This window comes from Hylaeus anthracinus, unplaced genomic scaffold, assembly GCF_026225885.1.
Source record: "Hylaeus anthracinus isolate JK02 unplaced genomic scaffold, UHH_iyHylAnth1.0_haploid 11994, whole genome shotgun sequence".
Taxonomy (NCBI): Eukaryota; Metazoa; Arthropoda; class Insecta; order Hymenoptera; family Colletidae; genus Hylaeus; species Hylaeus anthracinus.
In genome coordinates, this window is record NW_026534341.1 from 14,749,697 (window position 1) to 14,768,348 (window position 18,652).

Consider the following 18,652-nt stretch of genomic DNA (forward strand, 5'->3'; position numbering starts at 1 on the left):
TATTTTTTAAACAATAATGGGGAATATGATTTTGCTGTGATATTAATGTTTCACGAATTATTTTCTCGATGGATTCAACGAGCCTTCGAATCGACTGTCACGCGGTTGTTGTTCACCCTTCCCTTTCGCTACTTCGAGAGGCACAAGCGAGCCGCGACCCTCGACCGATACAGGTACGCAGTGCCGGTTTTAGCAATATTGGCGCCCTGGGCAAGATTATCATGACGCTCATTCAGAGGTTATAATTTTTAAGAAAAAAGGACAAGGTAATAATATCAAACGATGAATCTGTAGTTAGATTGTATAAAAACATTACGGCAAGTACATGAAAAAATGGAGGAGCCAAGGTGTTATCATTAAAAAATAGAAGATCTCCATAAAAAACTACAAAAAAGTAGAAAAAGATGTGAAAAAAAACAGATGAGCTGCCACAGATGATTTGCCTAGATTTCCGCGGCCTGGAAGTCTTAAAAATAATTCTTGTTCATCGACAGCTTGCCCTTGTCTGGCCACGCCAAACATTTGACTTCCAGGCCGCGGAAATCTAGGCAAATCATCTGGCAGCTCATTTGGTTTTTTCACATCTTTTTCTACTTCCTTGTAGTTTTTTTTATGGGGATCTTCTATTTTTCAATGATAACTCCTTGAGTTCTTCACTTTTTCATGTACTTGGCGTAATGTTTTTACTTTTTTGAAGTTTTTTATCGGATCTCACTTCTTTTTACAAGTCATTTATTATATAGAATCTATTTTAAATTTATAAAAATAAAATTAATATTTCTGTAAACTCTACATATATATTTCATATAATTTATTAATTATAAACTCTTATTCGTTTAATTTATAAATTATTATATATACCTGCAATTTTTTTTTGCTACAAGAAATGTTAGTGTTAATGATGTAATGAGAAAATGACTCCATTTCTACAAGCTCTACATTAAAAGTCTAAAGTAAAATCACTTTAGTGGTATGGATCTATTCTGTACGAATGAAGGCACCTGACAATTCAGATTTTGACAACTTACCTTGTAATGAAAATTGATCTACATTTTACTTTACTGCCAGCAATTTGTTAATCTCCAACCCTGTGGGCCCCCTTCATTTCCACAAGATCTATATAAAAAGCTTAAATTCAAAACACTTCGTTGATCAACATTTTACAACACTGGCTGCAATTTGTTAAAAACCCTACATAAAAAGTCTAAATTGAAAACATTTTGTTGATATAAATATAATTAATAATGCAATAGTGTAACAAGTTTTGATACTTGGCAGGTTGTGAATGATGACATCTGTTTGGACTCTCGACGCTCGATGGCCGACGAGCCATGCCGAACCGAATGATTCCGAGAGTCGACGAACGACACTCGGCTTTTACTTAGCTCCTATTGGCTAAGGCTCAAGGTTGACAACGGGAAAATCATACGAAAAATACCGTTTCTGGCAGATTCATGGCATGATATTACGACATCTCAGTTGTACGTGATCCGATTTCATTGATTTTGGTTTTATTCGAAAGCTTATATGCGGTTTACATCAGTAAACTGCCTTAAAATTTAAAAAATATTGCAGGCGTGTTGAGAGATTCATGAAAGAAGTTTTAGGTTAGGTTGGAATGGACCATCTCTCCTGTAAAAGATACGTGGTAGCTCCAACGCCAGGTATATATACGGGGTGACGGATAATTTTTCATGTACTTGGTGCCGAGAAAAATTGTTAAACTACATAGCGTAGAAGAAACAATGAGAAAATATCGGTATATTCAGGTACCAGGGACACCGGGCCGCGACGCACAGTGGTCCGGATGGCCAAAAACCTGGCCAAAATTAGACGAAGTTTTCGGATCTTCATGAAACTTGGTATTTAAGAGTCATTTGGGCTGGAAATTACGAATCTAGTATCAGAATTGCAAAATTCGAAATGGCAAATCCAATATGGTCGACATGCATATTAAAAATATTAAATTATTATGAATTTTGTATTGTTAAATTAAAATTAAAGATAATAAGGTTTATTTTAATGCCGCGTAAACAGTCTTCCTTTCCTTGTAAGCATGGCATAGGCGCGCGTAGAGTGATAAGAGATTAATGTTGACGCGTATTTAGTGGACTTTTGCAAATCTTTGCAAATTGTGTTTGGTATTAAAAGAAACTAGAGAGTCTCCACCTTACATACATTCGTGTCTCGCTGTGTGGACCGCCGTACTTTAACGAAGAACCCACTGCCAAACATTTTTCTCTCGGTTGTGAAGTCCATGCTCCTTATCAATAAGATGTTAATGCCGTTCGACTCGGTTTCGATACTCCAACATAAACGGTCGTTCTTTTTCACTTGATTCTTATGTATATTACGGCACAACATGCAAAACAATCTATAATTAGCTACCAGTGTCAGTTTCGTTTAAATAAATGGAAAAATAGATCTTTCAAAAGTAGGCTACATTAATCTAGCCACTTGTAATCGAAACTTTGACAAATTATAATCTTGGATCCATTATTAAGTAAAAACGTATTAGTGCTTTGCATACTTCTTTTTTCATTTTATATTAAGTTTTATACTAATATATTAACCTTTACAGAGCATATATCAACAAGTTATGCTGGTTGGACAGATTGTAAATACTCCTACTTGGCACTTTAAATTTAAATAACTTAAAATGGCGCAAATTTGCGCAAGTTTTCTCAATTGGATATCATACCTGACATGTTACTTTATATCAAGAAACTTGGCAGAGCGTGTCATTCGGTAACTATCATCTTTCTTTTCCTTCCGATTCATTGAAAGATAACTAAAATTTATCCCATATTGAGAAGGGAATTACAATAGTGAATCCAAAGATATTTTACTTTGCTCTCGTGTAAAGTTTATGTTTATAATATTTACTTTTATGGTAAAATGATTTACATATGAATCTATTGAGGATAATCTTTCTGTGTCGCAATAAACATGCGCCACTTTTCACGATATCAAGGAGCATGAAATGTCGTCAACTTTGAACCTCTGTATATCAGTAACCAATTACTATTTTTTTTATTTCAAACGGCATTTAATGCACTCATTTGTATACAACACACGCACAATATTGAAAAAAATGCGTTCGAAACTTCAAAAGTTGGATTTTGGCCAGGTTTTCGGTCATCCGGATCACTGTGAGACGACCCGTATGAAGCTGGCCCCACCTATATGAAAAACTCAAAATTTTCTTTTTTGCATACGTTTGCTCATCGTTTGCTCACGTTTGCTCAAGTAAAATTTTCGTTTGCTCCTCTTTAGTTCAAAAGATATACGCGATTCAAATTAGGTGGGGCTAGCTTCATACTTTGCAAAATTTTCAATCGCGTGTAGCTTTTGAACTAAAGATGGGCAAACGAAAATTCGAATTGATCATTCCTGAGCAAACGATGAGCAAACGTATGCAAAAAGAAAATTTTGAGTTTTTCATATAGGTGGGGCCAGCTTCACACGGGTAGCCCGAACGCCTCGAGCAGCCCGAGTGTTTCGAGCGGCCCGAGTGCTTCGAGTTGCTCGAGGAGGCCGAGAGTATCGGGAGGGCCCGACTGGCACGGCTGGCTCATAACTCGTTCGGACGAGTTCGTTCGAATATGTTATAAAAAATATATTCACATTCATACATTGTTAAAATATGATATAAATAGAAAGTCTATATACTCTTACTCATAAAAATACTCAGTCTTTACTGAATGTATGGTAGTAAAACTAACGTAACAATGTATGAATAAGAGTATATTTTTTTTAATAACTATTCATGTCTGAATGCGTAACTGAAATGGCGATATTAAACAAAATAGACATCTGTCGCCCAGTATAATACATTATCAAAATTATTCTGAAAGTTATGAGTAATCCAAATGTGTGCAATAAAATAAGTATGTTTCGAATGCAACTCATTCTAAATAAATTCATTTGAAATATTCATTTTGTATATTACGACTACGACGACGAACTAGTACGATCTCTTACGCACTCGTCCGAACGAGATAGACTTATTTATTGCTAATATCCATTTTTATTCATAAAACATTCATGAAAATAAAAAAAAAGATCAAGTAAAGATATCACCCTTGTGACGAGGAAGGTTCTTCTTCGTTTGATATTTTTTGGTATTTGTTTTTTGTGACGAAGTCATCGAAAGTTGTTTGTCTAGGCCTGTTTCGTTCAGCAAGCAGTTGTCGATACCAAGTCATCGCATCAATGACACTTCGTTTTGCCTTTGAAATTCTATCAAAAAATCATTTTGTATAAACAAAAAAAAAACTATTAAACACTACCACGTAATACTGCAACAGCGTTAAGCGGAGCAACGTTAAGCGGGGTCTTACTGTATCTAGTATCTAAAAACTCCGTATGCAGTCCACTCGATTATATGCATCATATCTTCTATCTATGACTAACAAAGCAACAGCTCTAAATCGCAAAAAATAAGGAATCTAACGCTCGACAGTCAGTCGAATCGACCTAGGGGAAGAGTTCGCAGAAGGGTGTAGGATGCGATCGTTGATCTCGGCAAGATTTCAGCGAACAATCGCGAAGGGACAACAGCTCCCGAGGAAGGAAACTGAGACCCTTTCATCACGAACAGGATGCACGTAATACTTTTCCGTGGTGTGTAGCCCAGCTGCCGTGACGAAGAAGAACGGAAGAACGTCAGGGGCGGAGGGACGCGGAAATCACGAGTAGGGGTTGAAAGGAGGGAAAATAGGTGGCGAGATTCCCGGGTAAAACTCGAGGAAGAGGAAGCGTAAGTGACTAGCCAAGCGAGACTTTTGTGTGTTATATTGTCTTGGGGTTCCTAGCCGCGTCAGGCGAGCAACCCCGAAGACGTTCCTTCTCTTTATCCGGGTGTCCGTTGCGATTCGACTTCGTCCGAGACGACTATTCACTTTCAGCGACTCGTGATCCCTCTGTAAAATAAAAAAAAAATGAGAGATCGCCGATGCGCCCGTTGCATGCGTCGTGTGGAATGATTAACGAGTGACGTCACGAGGCTGCCGACGTTAGGTAGCTGAAGGAACGAAAGGTGGATGGTCCGTCTTACGATCAAGGAAATAGGTAATTTAACGATGTCTAACGATGTTAGGTGGAAGATGCTGAATTTTTTTTTAAAGTTTCCTCATTGTTTCGTTGTCCTCAGGGATTAATTTTTTATTGATTATACATTAATATTAATATACATATATGTAGGAAGTCCGATTGTTAAAGACAAAGCCGACGGTCATTGCTCCTTTCCGATAAGAACATCTCGCGAACCAGCAACCAATGTTGATAGAAACAGCGTTGTCGAAATCGAAACAGGTGATCGACGAAATACGCGGCGCTTAAATACAACAAAGAGGACAATGACCGAGAGTGCGAGTGTGAGAGAGTGAAAACGACAGAGTGAGAGAGAACCGTGGAATATCTGTGTGTGATCATGCATGTAATCGACTGATCTATGTATATTGTTGAAATTGAAAATAAACAATTTAACAGTGGGCTTGAATTTAGCCAGTTGGCAACCCTGCATGAAGTCGTGCTTTCTCGACGCTCAAGCAGAAGGAGCTCCTTAAATAAGTATTCGAATAAAATGGGTTCAAGGGAAGTGTGCATCTCTCGTTTTAAGAACCTTATCCTTATTCTTCCTAAGCATCCGGCATTTTTTATATAAGGAAACCCAATAATTATAACATATATAAACAGAGGATTGAGTGAAAGTATTATTATTAAGAATCAAGGAGTTAAAGAGTTAAAGAGATTAAAAGCGTTTAAAGAGTGTAAAGAGTGAATAGTAGAGAGTGTACGAGAAGACTAGTTGTTAGAGTCTAATTGTTTTAGTTCATAATAAACTAATTAAACTAACCAAGTCTCGACCGCTTAAATTAATCCTACACATATTAATAATTCATTAATTCATAAAAAATAGAAATGTTCGATAACTCGATGGTAAACTTGCTATTTTATATCAATCTTAACAACAGTAGGCTTCATTAAAACTTTATAGGTCCTTGGCCATTGTAAATTATTTCAAAGCACGTCGATTCAAAACTGTGCCTTCAAACGTATCAAGAGGCCATGACATTAAAATAAAATGTATGTTTAAACATTTTTTATACCAGTTCTGTCATTTTCTATGTATCTTCTATAAGCTATACCATAAACTCTTAGAAAATATTTTTCATCTTCCTATTAGACTAGAGAAAACAGATTGATTCACTGAGAATAATAGAGGTAGAGCAACAGTTGGATCATTTTACAGAGTCAATGGAATTAAAATAGAGTGTATTTTCAAGAATCGTTTACACGAATCCTATACATTAGACCTCCAGGGTCAGTAGCTACAGTACGAATTTAGCAATCCCGATGTACCCGAGCTATAAAAGGGCCAGTGGACCCCGACAGACTACAATCATCTAATGAAAATGTCAGAGAGTTATGAAGAGAGTAGTAATGTAAAGCGAGATTTAAATGAGTGTAAAGAACGAAGAAATGCGAGACTGGTGTTATAGCCAAGTTACACGACTTCGCACCCTTATAAATAAAACTCACTCATTTCCCCATTGTTCTCGTTGACATGCTCTGAATTGATTTGTGGAGCAAAAACCCTCGGGGACAGCGCGTATTTTAATCGACACCATCCAGCTGTTCATTTTCAGATAGAAATACGGAAATTATCAACCCTCCCCGGACGTCTAGATAACCTAGACGAAAATTACTTTTAATGATACTCATGAGTGTCGGAAAATTTTGTGAAATCCTGTTACGTGAATAAAAAAAAAATTGTTGAAGAATGTTTTGTTTTTGCATATATCAGTAGATTGAAATTCTCTGGACGAAGAGACTTGGAATACGTAGGTGATTTGTGTGGAATTATACTTACTATTCAACGTCGTTTTACCAAAAAGATACATCAAATTGGAAGTTTCTGTGAGAAAGCAATGTATGTATACAGGGTGTCCCAAAAATGTTGTAACACCTTGAAAGGGGTGGTTTAGGAGGTGATTTGAAACAACTTTTTCCTTAGCGAAAATGTTGTCCGAGGTTTCGTTAAGGAGATATTAAGCGAAAACCCCAATCAATCAGAGCGTGAGTATACCGGTTGAGCGTAGGTTACGCGATAGGCGGCCGCGCTCATACGCTACCGCGAGTGTTTTCCATCGGCATCCTCGCGCTCTGATTGGTCAGTGTTTTCCGTTAATATCTCCTTAACAAAGTCTCGTACAACATTTTCGCTAAGGAAAAAGTTGTTTCAAATCACCTCCCGAACCACCCCTTTCAAGGTGTTACAACATTTTTGGGACACCCTGTATATGTTCCATTTGAATTGGCCGTCGAGATCCGTGTCATTCGCATCTTTTGTCTTCTTTCCGTGCTCGAGGCGCGATCTCGCGACGTTTTTTAAGTTAGTCCGCATCTCAAGCTGTTTCGGGAAACATGTACATACAATATATGTAATACATTTTATATTACATTAAATATTCTTATTTTAACATACATTGTTTTATAACCCTGTTAGTTTCAAAATATCGAGAAATTTATGGAATTTTAACAAGAAACCTTTTTTTGAATAGCATTTGATTCCTTTAAAAATATATCTGTAGACTTTTGTACGATGTATTGTTAGCTAGTTATGAAAATCAGAAGAGCAAAAAAAAAATATTTCCTACGCTATTCTTATGAAAAATTGAAAAGTGCGATGCGAAATCTTTTAATGTTAATATTAAGAGTTCAAATTTTAACAGGCGTATTCTTATACCCGAATGAAATTTTTTGACCCTGTTTGGGAAAAAATAAAAATTTTTTGTTTTTTTTTTTTTTTGTTTTTTTTTAAACCCCCTAATGTAGATCCCCCATTTCCTGTGTCCAACGTCACTTCATCTAGGGTTTACGTAAAGTTGGAAGTTTCAAAAGCTCAAACAAATTTTTTTTTTCATAAATGAGCAGATTGAAGTTCTATAAGCGAATATTTCTGGAATACTTAGGTACTTTGCATGGAATTATAATGGTTCTCCAACGTCCTCTATATAACCCTCCAATCCCCTGTGTTCACCGTTGTTTTATTAAGGAGTTACATTGACTTGAAAGTTTAGAAATTGTTACATCCGGCACTGCCGGTGTCCCTTTTCATCGAACGCTTATTGCGAATAGTTAAGATCAATAGACTTTAAGGAATGCGCTCGGTAAACGATGCGGAAATCGTTCCTCGGGAACGAAATAATGCAAACCGCGAGTCAGCAAACGGGCGTCAGCGATGTTAGGCCGTTGCATACGAATCGGCCATCGAACTTGCGACATGTCCCAGATTCGGAAATGTAGAAATTAAGATTTCGAAATTACGATCGTGCCTTGCGAGGATCTGGGGGTATATAAACCCGTGGCCACGACCACGGATGCTCTTTCGCTCTTACGGCTCTTACGGCTTTCGGCTTCTTTTTGTATATTCTGTAGTCGCGGACAGGTTAATCTCTCGCGTTAGTCTCATTTAGGTATCGTGTATCGTATCTCCAGCTGAATAAAGAGTTCGCGTAAGTGAGAACATACGCACTAAAGATAGAGTCATCGCGGAGTTACCTACGAAAGTCCGACGTTTATTATTCGCCAATTATTAGAGTCCCGTGTCGCGAGTGTACAACCAGACCAGATCCTCGCCACAACCGAGCCCGGGACAACCTGACAACGCCGCCGATAGCATAAGATCAACGATTGGTATTGTTAAACCATTTTCAATTGTATAATTTTGATTCTTGTTTGTAAGTAATCCCAAACTCAGTTTTGTTTCATAATTATATTTGTTAATACTCAAAATTAGTGACAATTATTATAGAATCCCAAAATTCCTTCTTTTCCAATTAAATACAGATAAGGTGAGCTTTAGCTCTTTAATCGAAGACAAGAATCCCTAAAGAAAGTCCCAAACTAGTTGAGACGTAACAAAATTGGTGTCAGAAGTGGGATGTAACAAAATCTCAAACAAAGTTCTTTTTAACCGTCTTTGAAAAGGAGAAGGGTACTCAATTCAACATATATATTGTTTTTTTTTATAAATATGTTTGTTTGCCGATTACGTCAAGATGATTTGACCAATCGGAACGAAACCTCTTGCATCGTGTAGAGCACGTTTCCCCGGTGGTCACATTGTCAAGACATTGTGCAATTTGTCCTTTTTTTACTCAATTTTTTTGCAAAAAACCGAAACATTTTGTACTGTTTTTTTTTCTGAGTCGATCGACCAATCGGATTGAAACTTGTTGCATCTGGTAAAACATCATTGCTACTTGGTCTTATGAAAAAGCATTTGGCCTTGTGTCGAACGTCTCTTTATCAAGGGAATACATTACATTGAAAATTTCAAAATGACGAAGAATTTTTTTGTACATAAAACAGTAGATTCAAGTTCTTTAGATAAATGTCCACCATTTAAGTCCTCCGTCCTTCGTGCCCAACGTTGCTTATAAATGGGTTACATCAAATTGAAAGTTTTAAAATAACAAAGCAATTTTTTTTAAATGATCAATAGGTTGAATCCTTACAAGAGCCAGTTCGTTTTAAATCGATATCCAGATTTTGCAAGGATAATATTTAAGCGTGAATAGGATGAATTATCGTGTCGCGGAGCACACGTGGCACTTGGCAGGAACAGTAGATTTTTATGGTTGCACGTTATAGCTTCTGTAATTCGATATTATAAAGGAAAGACTCTTCGTCCAGAAGTGATCTCATCGTGTTGCATAAAATGTGAATCTCAAGGGAATAAAGAGTGTTTAAAGAAAACCTGTAAGGGAAATTGCTTGCCAACCTTGTGGTTAGTGTTTTCTATGAATTAATAATTGAGAATCCTTGATGTGGCCAGGAAAAGAGAAACGTCATGCAACGAAATTTATTATTATTTTTTGATAGGGTTAAAATTAGATTTGCCATACACTCGTTAAAATGGGTTTGTTCTATGCTTTTCAGCTTACAATATATGTTGTATAAAAAATGGATGTAATTAATTTAGCAATTTTTATTGAATATTTCAGTTAAATGGGTTGTAATGAACGAATTTTAAAAAATGCAATAATTTTAGGATTAATATTATTTGTTTTAGGGCTTGATGATGGGGTACAGAATTCAATTCAATTTATATCTAACTTTAATAAAATTCACAAAATGAAGCGAATAATTTTATATATGTTATAATTTTAATAATTTTAGAATAAATTCCATTTATTCTAAAGGTGAGTATGGGCTATAGGATTCAATCCAATTTATATCTAACTTCAAAAGAAATTCACAAAACAAAGCGAATGTGTATTAGTTCATTTCCGAGATAAATATGTATGAAGGATGATCCACATAAAGTGTTACAAGCTATTGTAGCGGAAACTATTAGTGATATTATCGACAATTTTTTTTTTTTTGTATTATAGGGTACGATAATGTAATGAAATCCCTTTTATGTGATGAATGGAGTATTGCTAAATGGCCTTCAGGGGGGCAGGGGGGCATAATGACTTATATTTTTAAATACAATTTCTATTTCTCATTTTGAAGACATATTTTCTACTACCTACAGCTTAAAAAATTGCAGAAAAAAAATCAATATATTCCCTTACCTAGTCACACAAGGTCCAACTAGGAGTTCGTCAACCTCTCACCCTTTCGCTCTACGCCTAAATAAATATTCGCAGTAAAAATTCGTGACCTTTTCCGAGCCGACATTAGAATATTTTCCCAATTACTTCAGGTCCTCCGAGTTCATTTTAAATTCCATCTCGTATCGGGATTACTTATTTTGGTAGGGGTGGGGAAAGGGCACTTTTAGTAGCCATCGTTAATGCAGCCCCAGAGGGTCTTACCCTGAGAGGTATGAGTAATCTTTATCGCCTTATCCGTGGCAGTCAGTATCTTATCTGCTTACTTTTCCAAGGAGATTATGCAAAAGTTCCTATGCACCGAATGAAAAATAGTCCGCTCGGATTAGGGCCCCGTGCGAAAAGCATACTACTTTTCTTAAATTGCTGTACCGTCTCCCGTGTGATCCGTTCACGTTTGTCTCATTTATTCATGTCCCTCTCAACCCTCCGCAAATATTGCTTCAGCGACGGGAATAACGCTCACTTTCATGACGGGCCCCGCGATAATAACGAAAAGATGCGGCAGCAATGATAATATTTACCCTTGTGTCGGTTGTGACGTTAATCGTTGCATTTTTTAACGCGACAGACCGGAAACTAGAGCAGTGGCCGTCAACCTTGTGGAAGCTCCTCGTCAGGAGCTCCTGTACGAAGCTGAACATTTTTGGAAAGGTATATGTTGGAGGGTGGGAGCTAAGTATTTTCAGAATTAGGACATTGATACATTATTAAGGATCGAGGTATTCCTGAATGATTACAAGTTTATCGTTGGAGCATTTTAAGATTAATGTGTTTTAAAACTGAAGCTTTTTAGGACTGATGAATTTTACAATTGAGACATTTTAGGAATCAAGCACTTTACAATTGAAATATTTTTAAAATATAAGATAATTGTTTTTGAAGTAATTCAAGTTTGATTTGATTTCAGATTGTCGTATTTATAATGTCGTAAAATATTTTTTAATTAAAGTTTAAAATGGGTCAATTCAAATTAAAGTATTTTATTATTAGAGCAGTTTGGCATTGAAATTATTCAAGCAAATATATGACAGAATGTAAAACTGAAGATATATTGTCAGAAATATAAACAAGTATATTGACTTAAAATATATTATACTAAATAAACATATATATTGTAAATGTATGTACAAATACATTACTATATAAATATCTTGAATTCCATTATAACATATTATAGTATTATATTTATAAATACACATATACAAATGTATACCAATATATTTATATATTATATTATATATTTATATATTATTTATATATAATATATAAATATAGTAAACTCTATTATAACGTATTATAATAGAGATCAAACACGCCCGTCGAAATATTCCATATTTAAGAGCCAGGTTGACGATCACTGTGTCCGAAGGAATATTCCACAAACAATTTCATTTCAGCGTATGAAAAATTTAACGAATTCAGAACTTGTCGCGAGATTAAATATTGAAGTTGGAGTTAGAGTTCGTTGGGTTTCACTCTCCGAAGAGAATGGGAGGAATCCGTCGTGGAAGAAGATTTAAGCAAGCGAAGAAACGAGAAATATCGCTTACAAAGCCGAGGGAACCTTTTACTTGAGCAGGCCTTGTCGCCAATTAGGGGAGTGTTGCCAAAATTGCAGTACTTAAGGTATTTTGTCTTCTATGTCCTGCTTGATAACAGTTTGCACTAATTAATTTTAAAAGTTGTTACTATTTCTTTGAAGACCAAGTGGCTTCATATCATCATCTTTAGCGATAACCTAACTTTGTAGTGTAGCTTTGTAGTTTTATCTTGAAAAATGAAGAAGTTTTAGAGTGTAACTATGTAACTTTGTAATTTAACGATAAAGTAGCTTTGAAGTGTAACTTTGCTTAGAATGATAAAATAGTTTTGAAATATAGCCTTGTCGTTCTGTCTTTAAAGATGAAATATTTTTGAAGTGTAGCTTTCCAATCCTTTCATTATAGACGATGTAGCTTCAAAGTATAATTTTCTAGCTTCATTGTAAAAAATTATGTAGCTTTGAAGCCCCTCGTTGTCTTTAAAAATGAAGTAGCTTTAGAATGTAACCTTTGAAATTCACCATTAAAGATAAAGTACCTTTGCAGCTTTATCCTCAAACAACTAAAACCAATTGTACCTATTATCACCTGCTGAATCATTCACTAACGACGTATTAATTCTTCAGAATTTTTGAGAGACTCCAATGCAAGAAGTTCAATTCGATCAACAGGTTCTCCAATCCCAAATTACACTTCCACTGGAAAGAGCTTAGAGGCTCAGACTGCGTCCAGGTAAAAATAATACATGACGATGTCGAACAAGCTTCTCTAATTGTAAGTAATATTCGTAAAGTCATCGGAAATTATAGCGGTGAAATAAGACGTGGTTTTCCTCGTCTCGAGTAAAACTGGTATAAAAAGTGACACGCACGAGACTTAAATGGTTGATACGGCACAGCGATGCACAAACAAGCACGAGCTTTCTTTGCGTGCGACACGAATGTCTGGTTTGTTCTCAGATTTGCACAGTGAGTGTGCATAAATCTGCAGCAACTCGAGCTCATGTAACGACGGAAAATCGTGCACGAATAGTCGCGAAAGTTTCGATTTTTCCTTTCATGTCGTTTTACGAGAATCGATAGACAGAAAAAGTAAGACAGCATATATTTGGTTGGACATTTTCTTAAATACCTCGTTAAATTATATCATTGGGTGTAGAAATTAATTCTGTTCCTTCCTAAAGTAAACTAACTGTATCTTTTAAAGAGAACTTTTATTTATGTATAATGAAAACACACAACTATTAATCTTCCCGCAGTTACATATTCCAAGAGAGCACATGTAGTTGTAAAAACAAAATGGCAAGTATATGTATATTACTATTTAAAAAATATTATCTATTTTAAATTTATTTTAGAAAGTACAGAATTAATGGTTTAATAATAATATTTCTAATCTTTCATTAATTACTTAAGGTTAAATAACGTCTAAGTATTAACACTTTACCGACCATTAACGATTGAATACGTATACATACTTTTAAAATTGTTGAAAAATCTTCATATTGAAAGATTAATGATGTACAATTAATAATGAACTTGAATAAGGAACAATTATTATATAATATTGTTTAAAGTTGAATACAATAATGAAAGAAAAAACTGCCGAAATAAAAATTAACTGAGCGCTCTCTATTCACGTATGTTTGCACAGACCATATGTCGTCGACTAACTACAGTCAACTGTAGTCAAATCATATATCGTCTTCCTCGTTACCGTTGAAAGTCCGTCACCTTTAATGTTGTCGTACAGCGCCGGCGATCTGTTCCTTTGCTGTTTACGTATTCACACGGATAGCACTCATACACATTTTCTTTTATTTATTTTCGCATTATAGAATGCTAATATATCTATTTTCAACACATACATAATTAATTTCAATAATATTTTTTATTTTCATAACAATTTTTATTTCTATATGTATTGAAAATCGTGAATATACGGTATTATCTGTGCAATATGAATATCTGGTACAATTTAATGATTTGTACATCTTCTATCAATTCCGAAATTTGAAATGAGATGTGTATATTACTCAAATTTAACAGTTTCAATTCCTAGTATAATTTGCAAGACGCGTGCGACATGCGTACCATGTTCAAATCGAATTCTTGAATTATTATGTTAACCCGTAAGAATTGAATTTTCACTTTTATCTGATAAATCATCTAAAAACATTATTATTTGTACAACATGGTTATTTGGTACAATTATAGTAACTTGTATAACGAATGAATTCGATAATATTTTTTATATCGACAACATTAGTATGATTCAATCTTAATTTTATCCATTAGAATAGTTTCTCGATTAATATTTAAATAATATTTTATAATTCGTATAATGATTAAAGCATTAAATGTTATGTCAATAACAGATAACAAAGTATTTGTTGTCGTAAAAATCTTATTAATAGGCTAACTAACAGGAATTAAGTCCTGGTTTTGGATTTGAGACACGAGCTTCCTAAATAGAAAAGAACCATCGACGTTTACCAAGACGACATTTCGTGAAGTAAAATGGTGAAATTTCGGGGTCAAGATGGACGAGTTTCCTGTCTCCTTAGCGGGCATTACACGACAATATACTCGAGCCACGCGATGCCTCGCGTCCCACGTCTGGAACTTTTAATGCAATAAAAGAAAAGTTCGTCGGTGGTAAAGTTAAGGCCCTCTTCAATAAAACTCGAGTAAGAGCCTGCGGCGGAACGTTTCCCACCATTTTCTCGTTAAGTTTCCATTTTAATCAGACGTTGAAATTAGTATCAACTTGCAGCGTTCCACTGGGCTTCGAAAGTCACATGGTTAATCTCGAATACAAAATTTTACATGAATCAATCTAAAGATTTAATAAAGATTTACATTATTTTAAGATTCAATATTAATTTCCCACCATGTGGATTTCTGATGTAAGGCGATCGAGTCATTAAAGTAAAAACGCGTTAAAATGATGGAAGGTGTGAGAAAAGTTGGAGAAGTTCATTGATTGAAAAACTTGCCGCGGTTATTAAGTGTCAAAGTGCTTGTCAATTACCGAGTTTTCTCAAACGAGTTGCAGAATTGCTTTTAAAAAGTGAAGCGAGTATGTTCGTTATTGAAAGCTTACTATGTGTCCAGAGATAGTTATTAGTATTTATGCTTTGATCCCTTATGAAATTTCAACGTGTTTAAGTAGGGTAATGTACTATTTTCTGACAAAAAATAAAAGCAGAGGGGAACAATATGTGATAATCGACAAAGGGATGTTATATTCAAACGTTTAGACTCACGACCGATCTCCAAACATCCCGGTGTCTAAAACACGGACCTGCTAGGTACTTACAAGGAAACATATCCAACTGTCACGCGCCGATTTTTATAAAATTTATGTGGTAGGTAGTTCTCAAGAAAATATTTGACACGTATTTTTTTTTTATCGGCAATCGTCTATATTGAAGCACGGGTACTATGCACAGGTACATATTCAAGGCTGACCATCCTTAGGCGGACAGTAGAACAGTGAGTAGTGGAGCCGACTATCACGCTGAGAAGCCCGGGTTCGAATCCAGGCTGGTCCGCCCAGTTTTTCAAGGCATGGGCTTCCTTGTAATACGAAAGTATTGAACAAGTGGTATGAGAACAAAGGGAAATGAACAATGAGATACCCTTGTAATACGAAAGTATTGAACAAGTGGTATGAGAACAAAGGGAAATGAACAATGAGATTAATGAGACAATGAGATGGGAAAAAGAGTTTCTTCCTGTAAGGAAAAGTGCAAGAATACTCGGTGAAAATAACAGTTATTTTTTGGAAGTGTCCTGTTGAATACCCGCGTGAACCAAACGCTTCCCACGTAGCTTTAAGAGGAACATATCCAACTGTCACACGCCGATGTTTATAAAATTTATGTGGTAGGTAGTTTTCAAAAAAATATTTGACACTTATTTTTTTTTTTATCGGCAATCGTCCATATTAAAGGGGTGAAAACAGCCCCTAAAATTGGGGTGAAAACCATGTTTTTTTAAATATCTTAAACACTAGAAAACCTAGAACAAATTTTTTTTTAAAATATGCGCTTTTGAATGGGTACTTTACTCATGTTAGAAGAAATTGTTTATTTATTTATTTAAATAACTCATTTGTGAAAAAATACATTTTTTGCTAATTTATATTACTAAATATTGTTTCTCATTCATGAAATTGTATATGTATATGTAAACTACAGGTTAAAATTAAGGATACATATTTTTAGAAATTTTGATTTTCACCATATAACAATAATTAAATTAAACGGAGACTTCCTTCAAGATATGTAAAAAAACATGGTTTCGACCCTAACTTTAGGGGCTGATTTCACCCCTTTTTATAATTTAATACATAAATTTTATAAACATCGGCGTGTGACAGTTGGATATGTTTCCCTGTTAGCTTTATTACGGACGAGTCCTCTAGCAGGCCTAGTACGAAACGCTCCCTTCCTTTTCTCCCCTCTCTCGCTCTCCTTTTACAGCAACCGCCACGATAGATTATCATTTTCATGAGAAAAGGTAATATTACTACTTTCATTAACCTTGTGTCGGTCATTGCTATACAATGTAACATGTAATTTACGTGTGAATAGTTCGCACAACACTCGATAGTTCCACAAGTAGTAATTTGAAGATTTCTTGAAGAAATTCCATTCATCTTCCATGCTAATGCAGAACATAGAACTGCATCATGTAGAAATAGAATTAACGTATGAATATTTTTGTATCGTAGTATTTTAGGGACGGAGAAATTTAAAATTGAAGCATTTTAAGATGTGACGGAACCTGGGGTGGGCGACTGGGAAAGCCGCTATTCGACACGCTAGGTGGCACAAATCCCACGGACGAGATTTATTTATTCCTAAAGGAATCTGGACGCCAGTGCAAAAGCACGCGACCGTTATCTTCGCCTACGGAGAGCGGGCTCAGAGGAGGTCAGGAAGAGAAAGAAAATAAGGGAAACTCTGATTCACGAAAGTAATTGAGGCTTTATTTAGCCGAAAACAAAAAGAAGGGGGGGGGGGAATTCCGCGGTACACTCACACCGGATCGGACAAGGGTGTGGCGACTACGCGCCGAAGGGAAACGCGACACGGAATTCCCAATACAATTCCGAAAATTTGGTGTTACTTAATCCTACGGGGCCTCGCAAACAGGGAGTCCGCTCTAGAAGAAAATACAACCAAAAAAAAAGAAACGCCGTGAATTAACGGTCTCGCGTTTCGAAGGGACCCTTTCCACGCGGAAGATACGCGAAACGAACGGAGGGAACTCCTAGGGTTCTCGCCTCCGGGGGTGGTCCTGTCGCGGACGAAAAGTGCTCCGGAGCACACTCACGGACACGCACTCCTCGGTTTGGAGACCTCGGGTCTCCAAAATCCTTGGTTGGATGCCCTGAGTGTATCCTTCCAAAATGGGGTACAGTTCCACCACACACGCTCGAAATCAAAACCCCGAATCTCTGCAACTCAATCAGGGAGCTCGCTCGCACGTGTTCGTCGCGATTCGCGTTTCAACCGTTAATCCCCCAAAACTCGCGCTCTTCTCGTCGCCGGCTCGTGGCTCTCCCCACCCAGGAGCTTTAAGGGGCTCCTTACGATGTGCCACCACCATGGCATCTCCAGACGTCGGTGTCGTTCTCCCGTGGCAGCTGCGGGGCGAGGGCAGGGGTTGACCGTCTGTCGAGGGTGACAAGTCCTCTGGGTGGTGGTCACACCGGGGTCCCTGAGTGAAGGACATCACGACCGGCGGCTTGCCGCGCTCGCGAGCGGACGCGGCGCTGATCGTGAGCGCGAGGGGGTGCAAAAAGGGAGTCTCTATTGGGCCGCGGGCCACAGATCCCTCCATACGGTCGCGGACCACCTCCGCGGCGTGTTCGGCGAGGAGGGAGCGAGGACCTTCCGGGGTCAGGGGTGCTTTCGTGACGGGCAGAAAAGTTCTGCCCCGTCACAAAGACTAAAGCATTTTAAGATTCAAGTGGCTCAGAATTGAACTATTTCAAGATCGAAGTCTTTTTTATTTATAGGATTGTAAGATTCAAGAAATTAAAAATTGAAGCATTTTCAGACTAAAGCATTTTAGGATTGAAATATTTCTTAAAATCAATACATTTGGCAATAAACTATTTTGGCCTCAGTATGTTCCAGGATTGAACCATTTTAGGAATGTAACATTTTTAAACGTATCTACTTCTAAATTAAACCATTTCTTGCATCAAACCATTTTGACATCAAAATTGTTCAACTACAAACATGGTACAAAGACAAAGATATGTAATCCAAGAACAATAAACCTGTTTGAACATTTCCTTGGGGAGCAAACGCCGCTGCACTCAGATCCACGCAGAACGAAGGAGGGTTTTGATTTTATCGAGCTTTTTCGCCTTCCATTCCCGTCTTAAGCGTGCCAACGACTGGTATGCATTTTCCAAGATATTTTCTTCCCTATCCAGATGCCCTATTCTTCATTC

General features: G+C 36.6%; 1 long non-coding RNA gene across 1 annotated transcript; it reads right to left on the reverse strand.

Moving 5' to 3' along the window:
* Positions 1-1,762: 1,762 nt before the first annotated feature.
* Positions 1,763-13,977, reverse strand: LOC128888678 (uncharacterized). The gene is made up of 3 exons (XR_008460309.1): positions 13,653-13,977; positions 4,344-4,925; positions 1,763-4,242 (listed from the first exon to the last, which is right to left on the reverse strand). It is a non-coding gene; the product is annotated as an uncharacterized LOC128888678 (long non-coding RNA).
* Positions 13,978-18,652: the final 4,675 nt, after the last annotated feature.